This window comes from Sinocyclocheilus grahami, unplaced genomic scaffold (assembly GCF_001515645.1).
Source record: "Sinocyclocheilus grahami isolate Dianchi unplaced genomic scaffold, SAMN03320097.WGS_v1.1 scaffold591.1, whole genome shotgun sequence".
Classification (NCBI taxonomy): Eukaryota; Metazoa; Chordata; class Actinopteri; order Cypriniformes; family Cyprinidae; genus Sinocyclocheilus; species Sinocyclocheilus grahami.
Genome location: NW_015505770.1, coordinates 403,691 through 412,284, shown reverse-complemented (window position 1 = coordinate 412,284; position 8,594 = coordinate 403,691). Strand labels below are relative to the sequence as shown.

At 36.0% G+C, this 8,594-nt stretch overlaps 1 long non-coding RNA gene across 1 annotated transcript in view; it reads right to left on the bottom strand.

Annotated features, from left to right (window-relative positions):
* The window catches only part of LOC107557167 (uncharacterized), a 19,985-nt gene extending 13,930 nt beyond the window's left edge, over window positions 1-6,055 (bottom strand). Inside the window, exons 1-2 of the long non-coding RNA XR_001605363.1 lie at window positions 6,045-6,055; window positions 49-54 (exon numbers count right to left, since the gene is read on the bottom strand). This is a non-coding gene — a long non-coding RNA (uncharacterized lncRNA). The remainder of the gene's footprint in view (window positions 1-48; window positions 55-6,044) is intronic.
* Window positions 6,056-8,594: the final 2,539 nt, after the last annotated feature.

Below are 8,594 nucleotides of genomic sequence, written 5' to 3'. Positions count from 1 at the left end.
TGCACCTGGAAGGCATCACTAGGGATTGTTCTGAAGAAAGAGGGGTACTTTTTCCTGTCACTCAAACAGGAGCAGGTGGCGTAGTGACTGACCTAATTAGAGCAGAGGAAGAGGGCATTAGACAGAGAAATAGCATGATGATCAAAAATAAATAAATAATTTACCAGTGCTTTTGTAATGTTTTCATAGGCAAACAGATATAAGCAAAAATATGCATATAGTGTATTTTTACTTTTTGTATCCCATCTTACTATAGGTACTCGAAACAGCCCCAGAACACTGGAAATCGCAATGGATGGAGTTGAACTTGGATCCCCCACAATCCCAATCACCGGAGGAGGGCCAGTACAATTAAGGTTAGAGGATGACTTTTCTGTCCCACTAACTAGGGATATGGCAGCTCGGAATGCCATTCCTAGCATCACACAGTTGTCATAAAGATGGTAACCAAGAGTGATATTGGGCAGCAGATTGGGATTCTTATTGATCTCATTTATTGCAAAAGCCATGGTCTGTGCATGCTGGAAGCTTTCCATATTAAATCTAAGGAATGAACAAAGTAAATAAATAAATATATTAAAAATAGATTAAAAGCTACAGGATGAATTGAAATATCATTAATACATAGCAAAATATCAGAGTTCACAAGAGGTACATTCTGGTGCACATTTAATTAAATACACAGTGGGTTCAATACAGATGTTTTGTCAAGATAGTATTGCTGCTGTTATCACATCATTTGAGCAAATTAACTGAGGCAAAAAGGGCAAGAAAATCATAACATTTATATTTATTAAATATTAATTATATTATTATTTAATCTTTCTCTGTTTTTTTTCATAGTCATGCTGTCAGTTTGACTCACATTTCACAATATGGTTCCTCTGGTTCTGTTCTGAAGCTCAGCTCTGGGAATACTGTGAAAAAGTGAACTTCAAACAGGCCTCCAAGTATAACATCTCCATCCTGATACACCCCATTCAGCCTGAAGCGTCTCTGGAGCTGACATGTGTCTGATCTGAGGACTGAATCTGCAGAGATACAGTCAGTGAGCAAGTATAGAGAAATATACAGAATGAACCACATCATGCCCTCTTTCTGAGCCACTCACCCTCTTAGCTTGTATGGGGTGTTGCTTTAATAGTGCAGGCGTTGCCAAGTGGGAATACCTGGAAAGCAGGACGTCATCTTCCCATCCCCTTATGATTTTTAAAATATATTTTTTTATATAGATTAAGAAATATCAACTTTGCTTTAGTGTTTTCTTTGCTTCTAGGGTATTACTGGCATGTTTTTCAAAGACAGTATAGGAGGGGACGTTCTCGCAACCTTGCACAACGTTCCCTAAAAATTCTCTAAAGGTGACGAAAGTCCCGAACCTTTACAGAACATTAGGGACGTTCCTAAAATGTCCTCTTTTGGTTATGAAAGTGCTGGAGCTTAATGTTCCTTATATGACTTTAGGACTTTAGGTTATACGTCACATAAGAACGTTACAAAGAGGACATTTGGGACATTAACAGAACGTTCCCATATGGTCCTCTTTTAGTCATATAATAACGTTCCAGATATGACTTTAGGAGGACGTTCCATTTTGGTTATTTTTTGGTCACATGAGAACGTTACTAAGAGGACATTTGGGACGTTAACAGAATGTTCTCACATGGTCCTCTTTTAGTCATATAATAACATTCCGAATATGACATTAGGAGGATGTTCTTTAATAGAAAGTTCAGAAGAACAGCATTTATCTGAAATATATATCTTTTGTAACATTATAAATGTCTTTATCATCAATTTTGATCAATTTGAAGCATCTTCTAATATTTCTATAATTTCTTTCCAAAAAAAAATAAAAATTATAAACATTATACTGACTCCAAGCTTTTGAATGGTATAGTGATAAATGCTGATCTTTGGATATTTCTATTAATCAAAGGATCCTGAAAAAATTTACTAAACTGTGTTAAATATTGATAATAATAATAATAATAATAATAAATGTTTCATGAGCAGCAAATCAGCATATTAGAATGATTTCTGAAGGTTTATGTGACACTGAAGACTGGAGTAATGATGCTGAGAATTCAGCTTTGATCACAGAAATAAATTACATTTTAAATGTTTTCAAATAGAAAGTAGTTATTTTGAATAGTAAAACTATTTCACAATATTACTGCTTTTGCTGTACTTTGGATCAAATAAATGCAGGCTTGGTGAGAAGAAGAGACTTTTTAAAAATATATTAATAATCTTACTGTTCAAAAACTTTTGACTTTGAAGTTTATAGTTGTAAATATATTTATAAAAATATTTTTGTTATTAGGATATACAAACATATTTTATAGCAGGAAACTTTTCTAAACAATTGTGTTTAACCCAAGCATGAAGTATAGTAATAATCAAATTGTGTATATCGTGTATTAAAAAATGCAATGTTGCACACGGAAAAGTAAAAATAAATAAATAAATCTTGAGATAAATACCAGGTTTTCCAGCATTTTCTGCATATTTGAACTCTTTCCAACAGTGACAGTATGATTTTCAGATCCATATTTTCACACTGAGGACAACTGAAGGACTCATACAAAAATATTACAAAAGGTGAAAATATTTACTAATGCTCAAGGAGCAGGCAAGGTAAGAGCCAGAGAGTGTACACTTTTGAACCGGATTATGATGTGTAAATTTTGTTTAAATATCATATTTTTTTTCAGTTAGAACTGCACTTCAGTAGCTACATAAATAATTACATGTTTCCCAAAAGTCAAAATAAGTACAATTTACCCTAATCATCCATTTCAAAAAGTTTCCACCACCTGGCTCTTAATGCTTTGTGTTTCCTTCTTAAGCTTCAGAAAATGTTTTCACCTTTTTGTAATAGTTGTAATAGTGTATGAGTCCCTCAATTGTCCTCAGTGTGAAAAGATGGATCTCAAAATCATACAGTCACTGTTGGAAAAAGTTCACATAAGCAGAAGATGCTGGAAAACCAGCAGGAGCTGCAGGATTTTTCTGAAGAACAGCAGGCACACACACACACACACACACACACACACACATATATATATATACTATTTATGTTTTTTGTTTTGTTTTGTTTTTGCAGGTTTAATCCTCTATTAAAAGCAATTAAAATGTAATTGAAGTGATTGCTAAATATTGTTATTTGCTTTTTTTTCAGGCAGCGGAAGAACAATTTGAGGCACCTCCTGAAGATGGAGACAGTGACTGACACACACGCACACACAAACACACACACTGAATATATCATTAATATAAATCGTTATGTTCTTGTATAGTTGTAATAGTGTATGAGTCCCTCAATTGTCCTCAGTGTGAAAAGATGGATCTCAAAATCATACAGTCACTGTTGGAAAAAGTTCACATAAGCAGAAGATGCTGGAAAACCAAAGATTGTGTAGGAGCTGCAGGATTTTTCTGAAGAACAGCAGGCACACACACACACACACACACACACATATATATATATACTATTTATGTTTTTTGTTTTGTTTTGTTTTTGCAGGTTTAATCCTCTATTAAAAGCAATTAAAAAGTAATTGAAGTGATTGCTAAATATTGTTATTTGCTTTTTTTTCAGGCAGCGGAAGAACAATTTGAGGCACCTCCTGAAGATGGAGACAGTGACTGACACACACGCACACACAAACACACACACTGAATATATCATTAATATAAATCGTTATGTTCTTGTTACTGTTTCCATTTCCATTATTTGGACACATTTTGATGCTTTAGTGTGGAAATTGTCATGGCAGTTAAGCCAATTTGAACTCGCCCCATCTCTCTATCTCCCCCACCCTTCCTATGCATGACCACATTTAATATTCGTTTATAATCTGTTTTTGTTCACAAAATAATGAATGATGTTTTCTTACTTTGTATTTTATGTTTGAATGTGTTAAGCTTGAACACAGTGCCTGATTAAGGTTCTGCAGACCAAGAACCAGTTTGAAAGTGCTGCAGTGTAACATTCTAGTTTGGTCCCCTATAGTGTCCGTAATGTGTTACTAAAGGTTCTGAAAACATTCCGTAAATGTGATGGAAGAACCTAAATAGGAGGAGGGAATGTCCTATAGTTATGGTTCCCTTAACATTCCCAGAACGTCCTAAATGTTCTGTGAAGGTCCTCCAAATAACGTCCCCCAACCCTTTAAAGAAATCCACATTATGACCATCTCAGAACGTTCTGGGGACGTAACTAGGTAACGTCCTTGACACCAGCGGGGACGATCTGAGGATGTTCTGGGAACGTAAAATTTCTAGCGGGGTGAGTCCTTAAACTGGGGGGTGGGGCAAATACAAGAAAATACATGGAATAATAGACAATTTATGCATGCATAGTGACTTGCTTTATTGTGAGAGTGTCTACTGTCGTATTTAAAGATGCTGTGCTGTCAACTGGTTTTATATTGTAACTAAAGGATCAATTATATTTACTTGTCCATGTTTTTTTTCTCATCATGTCCTAAAGATATCAGTCATGCATTTGAGTATTGCAGTAAAAAAGCAATAAAAATAGTTATTTACATTTTGTTAGTTATTTATTCACATTTTGATCAATTTGGAACAACCCGAAACGTATGGCAGACACTAAAACATTCTTGATGGAGAATACGATCACAGACAACAACGTTTGAATTATTTTAATGTATAAATGTATAATGAGTTTTAAGAACTCATTCATACCAACTGCTATTTCTAAGTTAAATCATATGTAAACATGGCTAATATGCTGATACTTGAATTGATGGTTATTAGAACTCCCATCCACCCCTCCCTTTATCATTTTTCATTTGTTGTTTTGTTTGTTTGTTTTTTAATGCATTTTAATGTATTTATGTGAGACTGTGTTAATGGGATGTGTGACGTCTTTGCACACCAAATTTCTTAAGGGATGAATAAACTGAACTGACACAAACACACATCTTAGCTCCGCTAAGCCAAGGCTGACACCTCAGTGCACACCCCACAATGATTCTACAAGCGTATCAACATAGGTAAGATAAGGTATAGATAGATAAGATATAGATAAACAAGGGTGTGGATTCACTCCCAAAATAATAAAAAAGCTTCTTCGGACCAAAGATCTGTCCAATCGTAGATCTACGTTATCTGAACCATACTCTGAGGACATACAGGTTGAAAATATTAACGTTCAAAGACATTGTGTCTCAAATCCAATCAGGAGACTGCTTTGACATGATAAATCTAAAGAATGCCTCGACATTTGAAAAATATTAGCTCAATCTGAAAAATGTTAACTCTTTAACATAGAGGTGTTCCCTATTAGTTCATTAGGCGTTCATTCAAAGAAGGTTTTCCTATGAATTAATTAGTAGAAAAGTCAGTTTCTCCTGTGCATTTGTGCCTTTCTTATGAGGAAAATGAGGGAGTTTATCCCCTGCATTCCTTTTAGGCCATAAAACCAGTGATATCAGCATTGGTTACCATGGAACCAGAGGCCTGTTCTGCTTTTCTGAGGTGTTAGGTGCATTTCGGGGGAAGGGTCCATAGACCCTCGTAATTGGCCATTTGGTTAGGTGATGGGGAGTTCGATATTATTTGTTAAATATAACAAAAAGTTGTGTGTCTGATTGGTCCAAATGCTACAAATGTTAACTCTTTAACATAGAGGTGTTCCCTATTAGTTCATTAGGCCTGCTCCATACAAGGCCATTAAAAAGGTGGCTCTTATGCAGGGGGTTTCAGCCTAGAGACACCACCCCCTGCGAGTCACTAAGGTTATGCATCAGTGTTATTTGTACCGTTCTTCCATGGACACTACCTTACTTTCTAAACTTTTTAGGCAACACTTGGTGTGTGTGTTGCCATTGGGAAAATAATTGTGATGGACGCCCCTCTTAAAGGTTGGGGTATGGATTTGAAGGTCCCCAGTCTATGGACTCAGGGAAGATTGTCATCTCACTTGGCACATAAATTGTCTGGAGATGAGGTAATTCTAGATATAAAGTATCACTCTCCCTGAGTGGCTACCACATGTTGGTCTGTGGGCTGACAACATGGCAGTAGCGTCATCATTTCCCAAAGCAGGTTGCATTGGTGCCCACTACTGAAGACTTGATGGGAGATGCTTGGGCACTCCTCTTGAGCAGTTCCATGGGTTACAATTTTGGGGCGGACATCCTGTCAAGACAGGGGCTGAGGGTTCTATTTACCCGGTTCTCTAGGGTTCTACGTATACCCGGCATTTAGGATTACCCAAGTGTAACGAGTGTAATTCAGAGATGAGGGAGAGATGGATCCAAATCCAGATATTTATTTTAAAAATATCTAAATAAAATGAACTCCGAAAACAACACACATAGAGGCCATAGAAGGACAAGACTTGACCAAGAACATTCATAATTTTCATGTGGCTTCACACACCTATAGGAATGCCCACCTGGAGGTCAAAACACAGCTTTACACCACTGACTGCCACTTATATTTACTAGGTTTGTATTAAATATTAATAGAGTAAGAAACTAATTTTAAAAGGCCAAATTCAGTATACATCTTATTGATGATGCATACGTTATACAGGCTGGCAGATGAACCCTGAATATAAATGCAATGTGCAAAGTTTCACATTAAAATTTCCCCATAGAAATCCATTATAAAGAAAACACTTAACCATTTAGCGCATTGTGTTCATATTCCGGGCTTATCTTATTGCCTATATAAATTACGTATTATCAATAAGGTGTATACTGAATTTGATCTTATAATATCACTGTTTTAGTACATTAGTACATTAAGGCACTTTAAGTGTTTCTTGTTTTTGTTTTTTTACATTAAACATTTAGAATGTCCAGCTGCTTTTACACAGAACACAGTGCCTGATTAAGTGTGTGTGTATATACTGTGTGTACATATATATATATATATGTACACACAGTATATACACACACACACACAAATAAAAACAATTAGATAGAATAGAAAAAAAATAGAAAGCTAGAGTTAGTTTTTTTATATAAAAAAGATAAATATATAAAGTAGAATTAAAATAGAATAGAAAATGCTAGAGTTACAGGGTCAAATAAAGGTGGAACAGATGTGTTTTTAGTCGTTTCTTGAAGATGGCTAAGGACTCAGTTGCTCGGATTGAGTTGAGCAGGAGGAAACAGTTAATGAAAAAATCAGTGAAAGTGATTTTGTGCCTCTTTGAGATGGTACAATAATGTGTTGTTCACTTGCAGAACGCAAGCTTTTAGAGGGCACATAACTCTGATGCATTTAGGTAAAGGGGCGCAGAGCCAGTGGTAGTTTTGTAGGCAAACATTAATGCCTTTATTTTTGTATTGATGAACAGAGGTGTGGCGTGCGTTCTTTTCGGCTCATTAAAGATTAATCTTGCAGAGGAGTTTTGGATTAATTGTAGAGGTTTGATAGAAGTGACTGCAAGACCTGCCAAGAGAGCATTGCAATAGTCCAGCCTGGATAGAACAAGAGCTTGAACAAGGAGTTGTGTTGCATGTTCTGAAAGAAAGGGCCTGATCTTCCTAATGTTGTATAAAGCAAATCTGCAGGACCGGACAGTTTTAGCAATGTGGTCTGAGAAATTCAGCTTATCATCAATCACAACTCCAATGTTTCTAGCTGTTTTTGAAGGAGTTATGTTGATAAGCCTAACTGGATAGTGAAATTTTGATAAAGTGATGGGTTTGTTGAAACCACAAACTGTTCTGTCTTAGTCAAGTCTGCTTTATTGTCAATTCTTCCACATGTACAGCACATACACACAGAGAATTGAAATTGCGTTACTCTCAGACCCTTGGTGCATACAGATAACATAAATACAGATAGGTACAGATTAAATACAAAATACAAAATACAACTATACAAATATACAAATAAGGTAAAATGTAAAAAAAAAATATATATATATAAAGCACAAGGCATATGGCAGATAGAGTGCAAACCAATAAAAGTAAACAACAGTGCAGATATAATGCGCACTCTCCTGAAGTCAACAACAATCTCCTTCGTCTTCTCCACATTATTTAGCCAGGTTGAGTTGAAGGTGATTGTCACAACTCGTTCAAGTGTTTTTGTAATGAAAGGTAGAAGGGAAACCGGTCTGTAGTTCTCTAAAAGAGTTGGGTTAAGAGTGGGTTAAGAGTGGGTTTCTTAAGAAGTGGGGTTACACGAGTCTGTTAAATGTTGAGGGAAAAACACCAGTGTGAAGTGATGTGTTAACGATGTGAGTGAGTGCAGGTACAACGGCAGGAGAAATGGCTTGAAGGAGACGAGATGGAATAGGATCAAGCGGACAAGTAGTAGGATGATTGGAAAGGATGAGTTTAGAGACCTCTGTCTCAGAGAGTAGAGAGAAGGATGAAAATGAGTGTATGTTTGCTGGTAAGATGTGTTTGACAGTTTGTGGTAGGGCAAATTGTGCACTTAGGTTTGTAATTTTATTTATGACGAATGTGGCAAAGTCGTCCGCTGTTGATGAAGGAGGGGGATGAGGAGGACAAAGGAAGGAAAATGTTTTAAAAAGCATGCAAGAGTTAGACAAATTGTTAATTTTGTTGTGATAGTATGTCCTTTTAGCAGTGGAG